The sequence below is a fragment of the Pteropus medius genome, unplaced genomic scaffold, assembly GCF_902729225.1.
Source record: "Pteropus medius unplaced genomic scaffold, Ma_sr-lr_union100, whole genome shotgun sequence".
Classification (NCBI taxonomy): domain Eukaryota; kingdom Metazoa; phylum Chordata; class Mammalia; order Chiroptera; family Pteropodidae; genus Pteropus; species Pteropus medius.
The window spans coordinates 17,587,555-17,603,724 of NW_024349801.1; the positions used below are offsets into that span (position 1 = coordinate 17,587,555).

A 16,170-nucleotide genomic window follows, 5' to 3' on the forward strand; every position below is an offset into this window, starting at 1 on the left:
AAGGTGTGGTATGCCCAGTAGGACGCTCACCGGCCCTTTGAAGCCCAGAGACGACTTGGCCAGTGTGGATGGCGGTGGGGCTGGCGTGGGCAGATGGGTGCTGCAGCTGCCATTTTGGTGCAGGTCAACGTTTTATGGAAGACTTCAGTCTCTGTTTTACCACTTTCCTCCCCACCCCAGCCACAGCCATCATCCTGAGCGACATTAACATGCAGAGTTAACTCGGCGAACAGGGTGACATACCGACTGGGTGGGCTGAGCAGCAGCGGAGAGGGAAAGAGACCACCTACCTTCATTCACATCCCAGCCTTGGACGATGACTAGTTGTGGCTCCTCGATCAAGCTCTTTCTTCCTTCTGTGCCTCAGTTTCTCATCTGCAAAACAAGGATTATTAGAAGACTTAGTGACAAAACCCATCTAACGCATTTTGTGTTGCGCTGAGCATAAAGTTAGTGACCATTTCACCTCGGCATCAGCTGCCACAGCCTGAATCTCATATTCGCTCAGAAAGTTTCTGGCTCTGAAATTTTAAAATCTTACTCTGACCACGGCCCATTTCTTCTCAGCTTCCTTAATCATCTGACATCTGCTGTATGGCCTCATCATGATGTCCAAACCCTTGAGTCGTTCTCTAAGCACGTCACCTCCCTGCTTAATCCTTCTCTTCACCCCACTACTATAATCCGTCGCTTTAATCATTCTCTGGGTCCTTTCTCTGTCTCCTCTGCCACCCTCCCAGAAGAGCCCATCCGAGGGCCCAACCAACCATCTGCCCCTGTTGCTGCCCCACTGGCCCCCTGTCCTCACGCCAGAGGGGGTGACCCAGCCACTCCCTACCCGGACCCTAGCCCAGCTGGGACAGTAACGCACCTTGGTCTCCAGCCCGCTCTCCTCCATTGCTCTACGTGGACCTGCTCCACTGTCCTCAGCCCCCAGTCCCACTTCTCCCTAGTCTCCCAGCAGAGCACCTTGCTTCTTACTTCAAAGTGACAACAGCAGGGTTAGGTAGAAACTCCCTCAGCTTTGGTTTCACTGCCCACAAACTTAGAAGCGTCCACATCCCTTCCTCCTACACCCTCCTCCTCAGAGGAAGATGCATCCGCCTCCGCCTTCCTCTGCACCATGCATCACTCAGGAGCCTTGACAGTCGTCTCTTCCATTTTCTGTACTAACAAGCTTCCCCTCACCAAAGACCCACTCCCTTCGTCACATAAATACGCTCAGACTTCCCTTAGCTTAAAAAGAGAAGAAAAATCTCCCTCGACCCTCTCTCTTCACAGTTGTCTACACTCCCTGTCTCTGCTCCTTCACCTTCCCCTGGTTCTGCAGTCCGGCTTCCCATGAAATTACTCATGAACGTCAATAACAAACGTGGAGCTGGACTTGGCTCCCTTCTCTTCCTCGCTTCTCCCATCCAATGATTCAAGGCTCCATCAATTCTGACTCTACCTGCTTAATCTCTTTTAAATCCTTCCCATCTGTCCTCCCCACTATCAGTGATGAGTGTTCCATCCTTCCAAATTCAGCCAAGACATCTAATTCACCCCACCTCCCAATCTGGTCCCTACTCCATGCTAAGGAGAGAAAATAAGACTGTTATTCTTCTTGCTCATCATCCGAAAAGGGAATTCCTCCTGCATCACAGGGCAGATCTGCTCTCTCACACGTGCTGTACAGAGAAGCCCCTTTGTGATCTGGTGGTGGTGAACGTGGTCACCATCAGGGCCAACTGAATTGTGTTGGCTGAGAATCTAACTGGACATGAGCTCCCCTCGGTCAGGGCACATATCTGTTTCCTTCTTTTGTAAAATGCTTTTAGTAGGAGAGAAAAGTTTTTCAAAACTTTCAGAGGACATTCATCAAATGTGGCCCAAAGAAAAATATTTTCATAGCATAATGAAAATACTCTTCTCAGGTGGTTATTTCTTGAACTGCTCCTCCTACTATAGAAGGAACTACTCAATGGAGAAGATGCTGTGAGAGGCAACTGTCACAGGACCTGGGTGTTATCTCATGTGATATCTCCAAGTCTAGGATCAAAGGGTCCCTTCCTCCTGTCCACTGTGTACCCAACTGTTTGTTCCAACCCTCAACCCTCAGACTCCAGCATTCTGACTAGATTTATGCAGCAGTCATGACAATGCTCCTTTCCAGATGAGAACCCTGAAATTCCAAAAAGAGGTTTTCTTTGGGTCCCATGTCCAGTGTCTGTAGCAGAGTTGAGACAGAAACCTATAGTCTCTTGCCTCTGTGATGTGAGGTGTCTGCCCACAGCAGCCCAGGGTCCACATGGGCCAATATGAGAAGCCCCTTAGCAGTTCGGCCACACGTGTGTTAGCACGGAGGCTGTGATGAATACGAAGGCCTGGGGGCCACAAACAACCACACCGATATGTGACGGGGAGGAAGGCAAGGAAGAGGAGATAATGGAGGAGCCTCCAAAAGGAGAGGTAGGGATGGGATGTGCCCGGGATGCACGCCCAGCCACAGGGAACCCAGGATGAAGGAGGAGGCAGGACGTACGGTGCCCTCAAGCTTGGCCTCACAGGAAACTGAGCACTCTGCCCCGCACTCGGACTTAAGAAGCTCTGAGCCAGAAAGTGTTTTCATCAGAGCATTTGGTCCAGCCCTAGAATACCAAACAGAAGGCAGTCAGATAACCCTCCCTCTGTTTGATTTTTCCTTCTTCCCACGAGCTTTCTACTCAGCCAGTTAACTATTCTGCACCACTCCAAGTGTCTGATGGCCCAGCCAGATCCCTGATAATTGGTCCCCACCACATAACTAAATATACAGTGCCACCGACACTGTTGGCATAGCCTGCAACCCAGGGCGGATCCATCTCCCTTACTAACACAGACACACACGCACACATGCGCGCGCGCACAAAAGCGCGCGCGCACACATGTGCGCACACACACACTTTGCACAATATGAGGATATATGGAAAGAAGTTATGTAGTAGAAGGATAGTAGACGTAAATTGGAGAACACTCCTTTACCTGAGAGTTGAGATTATCTTGGCCAAGCACACACTTTGAATCTTTGAATCTCAGTTTCCCTATCTGTAAAATGAATATAGCAATCTTGACTATACTTCCAGAATCATTCTGTGGGTCAAAAAGAGAATAGACAAGGACACGCCTCACGCAGTGGGACTAACCACGAGCGAAGGGTCAGCATTATGGCTCCCATTTCTGTGTTAACTAGAAAACCAGCAGTGCTAGATGAAGAGATGCCTCTGCTTCGACTTAGGTCCCAGCGACGTGCCCCTGGTTCCAGGAGAGGCAGTGCTGGGGTAAAGGCTTACTTGTGTTGCACATGATTTGTTCGCGGAATGGAGCAAGAGGAGCCTGACTCCCCATGGAAAATAGCCCCCTGGGTAATGAATTAGGAGGATCCAAAAATGGCTCCATTCACATTTCTGTCCAGCCAGGTCTGGCAGGCACTGTGTCGGAGTCACGCCTGTTGCTGGAATGTCAACTACCCCTCCCTCAACTCATTGCCACCCCCACAAACTGTCAAAAAGGCATCATGATATATAGAGCTCCTGCATGCCACGAGGTAAGTGTTTAAATCTTTTATAAGACAGTCAATGGCCTTTATAAACCCTCAGACGAGAATTACACGATGTCTGAGATGGGGCTGAAAGTCAATGGGAAATTGATCCTGTCTAGCTGGTGCTGTTGTTTCAAGGAGGAAGCTTGCTGGGTGCCTTCAGGACCAAACGTGCCATCTCCCATATGCACCCAGGGCCTGGTGTGTCACATGCTGAGAATACTGAGATATGAGGCCCATTTCTGGGCAGAGGCCCCAGGTAGCTGCAATCTCCCAGCACAGGAAGAACCTGGAGGGCATCGACCAGCACCGGGGATGGTTATAAAGTGTGTTTACCTTCCCAGGAATTGACCCCAGTACCAATCTGATGCCACTGCCTGCACCCCAGGTGGGGAAAGCAGAAGATGAAAAATAGCCATTGATTTGGTGGCAACCATCGGGGGGCAGGCATACAATTACTCTCTTTTGCTAATGATCCCATTAGTCGTTGGATCAAACACAATTAGAGGATAGGATGATGCTGTGGTTATTTCTCTGCCAATACCCATCGGCCTGATCCACACTGTCTACCAAGAGATGGCAAAGCGAGACGCAAAGAACCCCCATTTCGAATTAGGGGAGCCCTAGGTTCCTGGTGTGCCCACTCTCCCTGCAGCACAAGCCTGGGCACACCAGGGATGACCTGGGGTCAGATGTGAGTAGATGGGCTTTGGCAGGTGTACAAACAGCCCCCATCCTGTGAGGCAGTGGGTGCAGTGAAAAGAGCACCCATTTGGAGTTGGGACAATTTGGAGTTTGAAACCTGGCTCTGTGATTTCCTAACCAAGTGACCTCACAGACATGACTTACCTGCCCAGGGCCAGGTGCTTCAAGTGTAAACTAGGGATGATTATAATTCTGTCTCACAGGGCTGCTGTGAGGATGAAATGTGACAGCACAAGCCACATGCAGGACACAGAGTGGGCACTCAGCAGCTCTCAGCTCCGCTCACTGTCCAACACTGAGGCCAGAATTTAAAAAGCAGAAAGAGCCCTCTCTTAGTAGCAGACAGCCTGGAATCAAGCAATCAAAGGGTAACTTGTGCCAGATACTGGGGCCAGTGTTTCTGTACATCACCTTGATCCTTCCTTATACCCATTTTACTGGTAAAGACACTGGAGCCTGAGAAGTTTGGAGATGTCAATTCATCCAACAAGAACAAACTCTGAAGAGGTGTTTACTGAGGCTTACTCTGCACTGGACACCCCCGTAGGGACCTGACTATGAGGCTGAGCAAGCCTGAGGTCAGGCTTATGGCAAAGCCCAGACTAGAATCAAGATCTCCTGCTGTCAAGGGCTGGATCCTTCTCTGTCTCCTGCCACTTCCCCCAGTAGAAAGGACTCTTCAGATAATCACTGCACCCCAAGCTCAAACTGCCCTTCCAATTTCTCTAGACTCTCCGGCTTGTTTTACAGATGAGGTCATGTTTCCCAAGGCCACACAGTGAACGGAGAAAGCTGTGATCTTGAAACAAGACTGGTAACATTTCAGGTCAGGGCCTACTAGTTCTCTGGAATACTGCCTGTTATACCCCGAGTCCAGGTCTATAAGAAGCCAGCAGCCCACAGGTGCTATGGACAGTGGGAGGAAGGTAGGACGTGAGGGTCTCTGTGCACTTGAACTACACAGAAATATTTACATAGCCCACAAGGGAAATCACCTCGTCAGGCTCAGATAACGGGGTGAAGTGGAACAGCACCCCAGCATCCCTGCTCCTCTCTTTTTGGTTAAGTACTACCGTTGGTACTAGCCGGCCAGGTGTCTTTGAACTAAAAGGAGCTTTATTTGAAAACCCGCCAGGGTGCCAGGGAAGTAGTCTTTTTCCACATCAGCAGTCCACCCAAGGCTGGCTCGGCAAAGAAGAGCAAATATCACCGGCTGCTACAGGGGGAGGGAGCAGCCTGGCAGTGGGATTACAAAGACGAGGTCAGGCGGGAAAGGACAGCACAGAAGAGCCTCCCTGTTGTCAGACGGAGTCACAAATAAACACTTGCTGGCAGCTAGAAATTCAGCTCGTAAACCCTGCAAAATGAGAAAAACCTGGTATGGTCAGAAAGGATACACTGATAAGGTAAGACAGAACGGATTCAAGTTGAGAGCCACTCAGCCATTTACATTTATAGTATGAGCGGCCTGGAGCTCAGCCTCAGTCTTTCCTCCCTGGTAAATGGGCATAAAGCAAAGAACGAAGTGCTTGGAGGTGACATTTCCTTGCTGCCATAAAATGGAAAATCTCAGCAAAGAAACTTCTATTCATCTATCACACAAGTATTGAGCACCAAGTATATATCAGCACCATGCCAGGCATCAGGGACTTAGGTATAAATGGGACAGGCTTCCTCCTTGCCTTCGTGGAATTAAAAATTTAGCATGGAAAAGAAACATAAAATAATGCAATTATAATAGACATGGTACTGGTGGCCTGTTGTGCCCGTGAGGTCAAGGGAGGTGGCAGAGGCTATAGAGGTGGCAGTGGAAGGTCTGAATAGCTAGAGAAGTGACCAGCATAGTAGGGAGATGGGCTGCATATCAGAGAATTAGGCAAATAAATTGAGCATATATTGAGCATAATGGGAGCCAGGTTTCTGACGGTCAGAGAAAGAATTTACAAACATGGAAAGAGAGATTAAAATTGGAGATGACTGAGGTGGTGGATTTGTACTAAAGGTATTTGGTATGAGTATATATTTTTAAAATATATACATAAATAGATGTGGAAATCTATAAAGATCAGTGACTATCAACAGGGAGTGATTTTCATCCCTTCGGGGATAACTGGCAAGTCTGGAGATATTTTAGGTTGTAACAACGGGGTGGGGTGCTTCTCCTGGCACGTAGTGGGCACAGGCAAGTGATGCTGCTAAAACTATCATGCACAGGACAGCCCCTACAACAAAGAATTATCCAACCCAAAATGTCAGTAGTGCCCTGGTTAAGACACCCTGTTACAGGTAGGTAGGTAGCTGTGTGTGTGTGATGTGTGTGTGTCTGTAGACAGACGGATGTATATATGTATATAATCATACATAGATTTCCTGGCTTCAGTAACTGAGTAGACCTAGAAGCCATGACACACAAGTAGCTATAAACATATCTATGCCAAGATCTTGGTTTCTAGGTACCATTCTCTACTCAAAGAAGCCCGATTTCCCTGAAGAAATAACTGATTCCAAGATGAGGCAGGGAAAGTACAAGATGAGCCTGGAACATCTTTTTGTGCCAGAAAGTAAAGAATTACTCAAAGAATAATGGGGATATGTTTAAAAGGGCACAAGGAGCCAGCTTGAAATATTTAACCTATTGAATATGAATCCATGTGTCCATACTGACATAAACAAACAAATTAACAAATAAGTAAGGGAAAAAGAAAAGCTCTTCCTTACCAGTAAATACCAACTAATCAATTTTAAAAGGTTATGAAAATAGAAAATCACCACTGACAACCATCGTAGTGGTGGTTCATTGAACTGGAGCATCAACTGGTGCCGAGGCTAGTGCGGGATACTGATGCCACTTCAGAGAATCTCCCCCACAAAATCTTTTATATTATAAATGATTTATAATTGATAAATCTAGTGACTTCATGGCAGCTGTTGGGGCAGTTGGAGACATTTGAATAGGGTTGGACAGCACTATTGATTTTCTGATTTGAATGATTGTTCTGGGGTAGATTAGACAGTATTCTTGTTTTGAGGAAACGTATACTGAAGTTTTTAGGGAGAGTAGAGTATTGTATGTACTACTTGCTCTAGAATGATTTGGACAACAAATAATGAAAATTTGCATGTTTACAGGCACATACCATTACAGACGGACAGAAAGAGAGAAAGAAAGGGTGAGTGATGGAACTAATGAAATAAAAAGGTTTAAAATTTATGACTTTATAAAATTTTAAATGTTTTTAAAAAATATATCAAGAATTTGCTATAGTGCCTATTTTGCAAATTACATTATTCTCATATAGTATACCGTTATTATATACACACATATATGAAAAATATGAAGAAAATACACAAATATGTTACCAATGATTATCTCCGGGTGATTAATTATGAGAAATCTTTGTCTTTTTTTTATTTCTTCCATGTGATCCAAAATTTCTTCCATGAACGTACATTGTTTATTGCTTTACAACTGGAAAACAGCATTACACATGTCATAAAAAAATAATAATAATGAAGTTGGGTTTAAGGTCTCCATTCAAACCTGGCCACCCAATTAGCCAATCACAGAACTGCTTGCCAGCTTCTCAGTGGATCCCTTGGCTGGGATGAGGTAGAAAGAGCCCAGACGAAGTCTGCCAGCTCTGTGCTGAACTGTGGTCCTGTTCATCGAGCATGCTGTCTTCGCCTAGACAACATACTTCATAGTCTCTTCCTCAAAGTATCATGGAGACCCAAAAGAAACTTGGGATGTAGACATGCTTTTGAGCCTGTGACATGCTTGTACATGGGAGGTAACACGAACACACAGGTGAAGAAATCATCATCACTATTACAATTAAATACTATCTACAAGTCACTGGGGCAAGCCCTTTACTACCTTTAACTTATTTAATTTGCACACCTATTACCAGTAAGCACACCTATTTTACAGATGAAGAAACTGATATGCAAAAAGTTAAGGATGATCTGTCTAAAGTCATCTCTAAAGGTGGTGAGATCCAGATTCACATTCAGGCCTGACCATAAAGTACATGACAATCCGTCTCTACCTCCCCATGATGCCCGCCCTCCCTCTGGGAAGGAACGGTGCTCTTGCTCCAAGGTGCCCTCCACGCCCAATAAAAAGTACTTTTAAGTAGACTATAATTTCTGAAGCTCCTTGGTCTCAGTGACAGCTGCCTTACTGGGCTCTTCTCTCACCAGGTAAGTGACCTCTGGGCATCTCTTTTTGTGCCCTCTATGCCGTCCAGCATTCTGCTCTGGCTCCAATAATGCCCCCTTAGTAAATGCCCCTGAACTTCAGGGCCACCCTTGTCAATCATGACAATTCGCAATTAACCAAGTAAAACTACTGAAGTGGGGGAAGAAATACCCCAGTGAGAGCTCCCCTGAACCTAGCAGCCCACTCTGATGACTCTTGAGACAAGGTCACTTGGAGGAAGTCAAGTTGTGCATAAGGAAGCCACTTCTTCCAGGCCAGAAACACACAGGTTATCCCCAGGAATCATTGGTGAAGAATTTCCCATATCTTTTAAATTTATTTTTTATCCTTATTTGTAAAAAATAAAATAAAATAAAACAAAATGAAACATAAAATACCAACAACAACAAAAAGGAAAAATCTCAGAGACTACACATGAAATGAAAAAGCTAGTCCTTTCCAACTATTAAAAGTTGCTTAATTTCTTTCAGAACGAGATCTTCTCTTTGACTTCTGGAATGATGGCAACAGCGTGAACACTCAAAGTATATGAAAAAGATCAATATTGTGAACAATATTCTGAAATGAAGAATTCTCCTTAATTGTGTGACTGTCTTAGTTAAGCCTCAGTGTTTTTATTCTATGATCTCTTTTGTTGAAATTGGGGTGAGAAGCAAACAAAAATACCTCAAAAATTAGGATCAGATAATGTCAGTGCTGCTAGGGACATGAAAGGCAACAGAATCCAACAAGGTCGTTTGAAAAAGAAGAAAACAAGCCCTAGAGTGTTGATGTACCTTATTCAGTGTCACGCAGCCACTTTGAGGTCCAGCTGGGACCCCGAGTCAGAAGCCCCACTCAATGAGGACTTAAAATGACTCAGACTGAAATCATTTACATAAAGGGTCTGCAGCTATACCCGAGGCTCATTGACAGCAGGCACTGTGCATCCTTAGCCTACAGATGGCACTCACAGGTACCCAATAGGCATTTTTTAAGCAGAGAAATTAATTTCCAATATTATTTTACTGGAATTCTAAAAACATTTATTAAAGTATCTACTTCTAACACTTTATTTGCATTTAAAATAAAGCTCTACATGGCCAAACCCAGATAGGTCCACATACGTGTTTACTAAACAAAAGATGACTAGTGCTGTGATAATTCATCAGTTTGCATTGACTGAAGCTCTTAATGAAATGAAGCATGAACTGTTTGAGAAAGCAATTGAAAGCCATCATACATGCCATGAATCATCTCTCAAATGCACATTTATTAAATCAGAATTCATAAATTTGATATTTTATCTAACAGGTTTGCTACTCTTTTGAGACTTGATTGGTGGATAAAAAGGCAGATGTTCCCAGAGCTGAACTGGAGGAGGGATGGGGGAAGGAGAAAGCAGCCAGACAGCAATTAAAGAGAGCAGGCAGCAAAACGCCATCACCCACCCAGTGTTTGGGTTTTGTGCTATCATCTTGAGATAAAATTCAAAAAAGCCTTTGCAAGTGAACAGACAGACACAGACGCAGGATGCCATACTGAAGGTTTCTGGGATCTGCCTGAGAAAAGGCAGATGTGTGATGGTGCAAGAGGCAGCAATTGGTTTGGGGGTTCCAGAGTTGATTGTCATTAAGGCGAACTTCAGTCAAACAAGAGTCAGACTAATGCAAAACCTTATTTTTACTTCCTGAGAGTACCAGAGAGCTGAAGGAGATCAGAATCCTCTCCCATTTTCAGGCTCCTAAAAGGCACCAGGCTCCTCTTCGTTGAAGAAAATATGTATCACACCAATGTCACATCTCACCACTATTGTCCCAGACACCTTTTTAGGTGATCAAATGAAAGTAGACTGAGAAGCCTATGAAGATGTTTAGCTCTTTTGACTGTTGGCGGCAGTAAATTGGTAGATCAAGGTGACATCGTCCCCCATGGCTTACAATCGCCAGCCACACTTCTTAGCGTCTCATATTCATAAAAGCAGACCTGGACTCCTTTTAGGCAGCCCTCTTGTGCTGAAAGTAAAGGAGACCTTCCCTTTCAACTGCTTTGACACAATGTGGCCATTCTCCCCAAAGCCTTTCAAGCTCACCCTTTTGCTAGCCAGAATCATGGTCCAGCTGCTGACTGACATTCCCGTGAATGTTCTGGCACTTTCTTTACACAGAACAACACATATCTAAATAATGACTTCTGTCCATTGTAACCTGATTAGATTGCTGTGACTATAGCAATAGGACAATCACAAAAGTAAACTCAAAAAAACAATATAGTCAGAGAAAAATAACTGTCTCGGTCATCATATAAGGTAGCAGTGGCTTCTTCCTTTTATCTATGTTAAGGAAAAGACATTCAATTCCATAACCAAAAGCAAGTAGAAGAAGAAACCCATGATTTGTGCAGGCCAAAAGTTGCCAATGAATGCAACAAATACATGTTGCCACCCTCTCTGCCACCATTGTTTTTCAGAAACCTGGAAAACTAGGCAGCACACAAGGAGATTATGATGGATATCGGCTCCTCGTGCTCAGCCGGGAGTGGGGCCGGGAAGGAGCTGCAAGTCACAGCACCGTCTCCCTAGCTTAGTGCTTCTCAGACTGAAGTGTGTGTCACAACCACCTGGAAGGCACATTAAATCACAGATGGCTGGGCCCCACCCCCGAGTTTCTGATTCAGTAGGTCTGGGATGGAGTTCAAGGATTTGCATCTCTAGCAGCTTCCCAGAGAATGCTGACGTGGCTGGTCCTAGACCACAGTTTGAGAACCACAGCCCTAAGCGAAGCCTTAATGGCAAAACCCTGCTTCTTTCTGCAAGGCAAGATGGCTGCAACAAGATTCATGGGCCTTCGAGCCTATGATCTCATTTAGTGCCTCCAAATAAATAGGTTTGCTGTATTTTTTTTATTTCTCCTTTGCTGTTTGCAGTACTATGCCAATCCCTGAGTTTATTAACATCTGTAGTGAGACAGAGATTCGTCCCCACAGTCATCTTAGAATCATTAACGTAGGAGGAAAGGCACTCAGAGATCCTCTAGACCCACCACAGCACTGGGCCCCAGAGGAAACTGAGATCAGAGATGGTAAGACACTTGCCTAAAGCCACGAAGCACAGATGGGACTAAATAAAACCCAAGGTTGCAGACAGCCAGCTTATGTCCCTCCCTCTAACTCAGCCCAACTTCTCTAAGGCGGGTGCTTGAAACATTTAGCTGATTCCAACAGAGTAATTTTCCGTTTACAAGACTGCACCTTCCTGGACCAGTGGCTCTATCCCAGTTGGCTACACTTCAAAATCCTCTAGAGAGCTAACAAACTGTAACAACAGGCCCCACTTCAGAGATTTTGATTCAACTGCTCTGGAGTGGAGTCCAGGCAGAGAACATTTTTAAAGCTCCCCAGACGAGTCTAAAGTGTAGCTGAGCTTGAGAACCGCTACCTAGACTGGCAGGATGTCCATTCCCTAGGACAGTGCTTCTCAAACATCGACAGGCCTACGAATGCAGTCTTCTTCTAGTAGCAGGGCCCTAGGAGATTCTTAGCAAACACGTGTCAAGTGAAAGACAGGAACAGAGCCTTCTTAAAAAGCCCCAGACCAGCATCATCAGCACCATGGGGAACTTGCTAGAAATGCAAACTCTCAGTCCCCATCCCAGATGTAGTGATTCAGAGGCCCTGGAGGGTGGAGCCCAGCAATCTGTGTTTTTGCAAGCCCGCTACAACTCCAGATGATCCCAACATAGGCTACCCTTGAAGACTCCTAGAATAGAGGCATTTTAAAACTGGACTGAAAATTTTAGTTAGAAACATTAAAGTCAGAGTCTTATCAGAGAATAATGATGCACTGCCCACAAAGGTGGTGCGTAATGATCGCGGTAGGAGTTCCCGGTTTGTGGGAGAAGGGAGGAGTCCAGCTCTCTTGGAATAGATGATGCGTGAAGGGAGGAGTGGAGATGGGGCTGGAAGAGTCACTGGGACCCTGCTGGCAGACTCAGCGATGGCAAGTGGCCCATCTGTGTAAGAGAGAAGGGGCTGGGGACAGCAGCCATTTCACTAGAGAGAAGAAGGCCATCGCCAAGCATGCAAGGCACAGGAAGGTAGGTCCCTTGACCCTCCGGAGAATGCTGAGGTAAAAATGCTGCACATATGTGGAACAGACAATGTGGGGTCCTGGAAAACATATGGACTTAGAGACCCCAAAGATCCTGGCTTTGCAGCTTAGTAGCCATGAATCCTTGAACAAGGGACTTAAGTTCTCTGGGCTTCAAGTTCATCATCTCAGATGATTAATTACTTAGCAAAGGTGTTATATAATTATATAAGTGCCTGGAAAGCAAGTGTTGCTCGAACATGATAGCTATAATAAGAGTTTCGGAAGAGGAAACATGACCCAAACTCACTGCCCTTACAGTAAAAGGAACTGGAGAGGTGAATCACTCACTAAATCACAAGAGAAGAAGTGGCACTTTCATGAGGAAAGCACAGGCGGAGCACAGACCCCTTCCTGGCCTAGCTGTTGAGTTCCCAGGCTAGCCCACACAACCAACTTTAAAACAGTTCTCCCTGAGTCCATGTCTACAACCCCGAGAGGAGGGAGCCACTGACAAGGACAGATGAGGGCACTGCACCCGCTCTGTAGTCCATCTGGTCTCTGTCCAGGCCCAGGGCCGATGCCACCAGCCCGATGAGGTGGAAGAGTCAGAATGTCAGTGAGCTTCCACCAACCACCAGGCATGGGGAGAGCCCCTTCCCCATATGTAGATCTTGTTTTTTATTCAGTTATTAATAAGTAGTCATTGCATGCCAAGCACTGAGCTAAAATCTGAGGAACCAAGATGACTGGGTTGGGGGAATATTCTGTCCAGCCCTTAAGGGGTGTACAGACAAGACTGTCTGATAAAATTGCTCTCATTTAATCCCCACAATAACACTATGAGGCGGGCATTGCTATCACCCCCATTTTATAGATAAGAAAACTAAGAGAGAAAGGAAAATTCTGCCTTGATGATTAAGCAGCAGAGCTGAGATCTGAACACAGGACTTTGTATCTCTCATGGCAATGCTAACGCAAGCCCCTCCCCTTCCCTCTAACCCTCCCATCATTAAAGTAAATGACTTGACGAAATAAACTCTTGGGTCCCCTCTTTCTCCATCTATGCGTCCAGTTGGGTAAAACCCTGGGGTCCAAAGTAAGTATATACATGCTCAGAGCCCATTCAATGTTAAAGCCAATTCATCCTCTCCTGTCATGAGACCCAGAGAGAAGAAGGGAATTGCCGGAGATCACACAGCAAAACAGCGCAAGAGCAAGGACCTAAAGGCCAGGTCTCCTAACGCTTGTTTTTCTGGGGTTTTTTTGTTTTGGGGGTTTTTTTAATTTATTTTTTTATTTTTTTATTTTTTTTATGCCTACAGCAACTGGTCTTCCTAGGTGGTCTCCCATCCAAGTCCTAACCAGGCCCGACCCTGCTTCGCTTCCGAGGTCAGATGGGATCAAGCGTGTTCGGGGTAGCATGGCTGTAGATGGCTTGGGTCTTTCCATTTTTAAACACAGACATACAGACACACCTAAATACCTTGAATAATGTCATTTGTCATAGTTATGTTTTGCTGCTAGGAAAAGAAACACCAGAAGGAGAAGGGACACTATTTTCCCCTCCAGCCTGGGTGCTAAGCAAGCGCTGTGCTTTGAAGAGGGGGCTGGGAAAACCTGGGAAAACTTCATCCAGCTAACAGGAACCCAGGGCTCACTGAATCTAAACAGATAAAGCTTGGCTCTTTCATTTCCCAGTCCCAGACAGAGGATGGAGGAAAGAAGAATGCCGTAAATCAGCTGCCACATAATCATGCATTTTTAGAGTCTGCTTGTAATTAGTCTATATTCATAGTGCTGTGTGGGTAGAGAAATATGCACCCAAGGAAACTCTGAAAACCAACATGTTTGTTTCAAGTGACTGATCTGCAGGAACCATATGCCAAGTGGCTGAGTCCCTCCCCAACTGAGAGCAGTGAGAGAACCGGAGGCCATGCGTATACATACACACACCTTGATACAGCCTTTCCTGCCTCCCCCAAGCTCACATCACTTCATCTGGCTCTGAGCTATACTGAGACTTTTTCACACCAGGAAGGATGCCAGATGTTTACCTGTATTCAGTCCTCCTTGCAGCCCTACAAAAGAGTCACTCTCACCTATGACTTACGCTTATTCGTACACACAGAGTGTAGTAGCATCATTCTACTAAGATTGAATTCACAGAACCATCTTCTTTTGTTCAGTAATAATGATAATCATGAATACCAAAGACCAGGACTTACAGTTTCTAAATTATATGCATATTAGATATCTCATTTGAGCCATGTGAAAACTTAAAGTTTGACTTTGTATGTATCTAGTGATTTTGGCCTTTGTTGGCAAAATCAATATGTTATATGCTCTAGAAATAGAAAAAACACTAATCTGACTTTGCTGAATTTCTGTGTATGACAACTTTCCAACTGTCCTCCCTTCTGGAAGACCTTAGTAAAGCACTTAGGGCGGGGACTATGCAGTGTTGGTGATGCACAAGCTTCATGTATGTATGTCAGCAAGTTTTGTTGTGAACAAACCCTCCAGGTGAGTCTGGTGCACAAGAACGTGAGAACCCTGGAATTGTAGCGACGCAGGCCAGACGCTTGTTCCCTTGGTTCTGGGCCCAGCGTGGAGAGAGGGAGTAAGAGTCCTTACTTCAGCTAAGATAGGAATCTACTGCTCAGGATTGCCGGAGCCGCCGTACCTCCAGGGCATATGTCACTGTTCTCCTGTTCTAAAAATTGCTACATCTGTACCTGCACAAGCTAATAAAAAGTCTTCGCCACAGGGTTGAGCGCTTTATTCGGCACTGTCTTAGGCCCGGATTCTTCCCGGCCTCCTCTGGCCTACAGGACGGCACATGTTCACCAGGGCTGGCAGATATCCCCGCTCCTCCCACCTTCCGTCCTGAGCCAATCAGGACATCCTCCAGAGTCCACCTGCATCTTGGGGTCCTGCCTGCTGAACTTGTTCTTTTTATTCGTAGTTTTCCCTCCCTAGGTCTGATTCCTGCAGCCTCTGTTTAGAGCTTTACCAAGGCCAGTCCCCATGAAGAGTCAACCTCCTACCTGCTCGGCCTTGGGCAGAAGCCCTGAGACAAAGGGGAGGGGCCCCCTCACAGAGACCAAACGTGAAAACAGGGCCAACAAGGGAAGAGGACAGTAACTTATCAGTCCGGTGAGAAGGAGGAAGTAGAGTTTCAGTGCCAGACAGACTTGCTGCCGACCTGCCTCCCTTCTGATGAGCTGAATGACCTACTCACATTCTAAATCTGAGATGCAGTGTGTGTATCTGTACAACTGGAGAAAAGTAGTTAGCCCACTGGCACAGTGCTCAGTGAACTGTGCAAATGTGTGATCTGAAGCTGTCGTTCTCCCGGGCCCTTGCATAATGTTTATCTAGGAAGCCAAGGAGGGAAGGAGCCCCGCCCTGGCATGAATGAAAGAGCACACGCATTATCCCATCCATCTCTGGGGATCTCATCCCCAGCCCAGCATGGGCCAGTCAGGAAGAACACAGGGTGATAAACATCTCACAGACCTAGTGCCACTGGGGAGTCTTTTCAAGACAGTGTGCTTGGGGAAACTCGAAGGCACTGACAGAGGCCCTTGTGCTAGGAAAGGGTAAAGAAAAAAC

The 16,170-nt window shown here is 45.9% G+C and overlaps 1 long non-coding RNA gene and 1 pseudogene across 20 annotated transcripts in view; both read right to left on the bottom strand.

Moving 5' to 3' along the window:
- The window catches only part of LOC120623021 (uncharacterized), a 560,047-nt gene that overhangs the window by 292,878 nt on the left and 250,999 nt on the right, over positions 1-16,170 (bottom strand). For 18 of the 20 annotated variants that reach the window (XR_005658645.1, XR_005658630.1, XR_005658635.1 and 15 more), the window contains 2 exons: positions 3,004-3,066; positions 291-375 (listed from right to left, as the gene is read on the bottom strand). This is a non-coding gene — a long non-coding RNA (uncharacterized LOC120623021). The remainder of the gene's footprint in view (positions 1-290; positions 376-3,003; positions 3,067-16,170) is intronic. The other 2 variants (XR_005658636.1, XR_005658629.1) reach the window with 1 other exon arrangement.
- On the bottom strand, positions 13,869-13,987 carry LOC120580991 (uncharacterized; annotated as a pseudogene).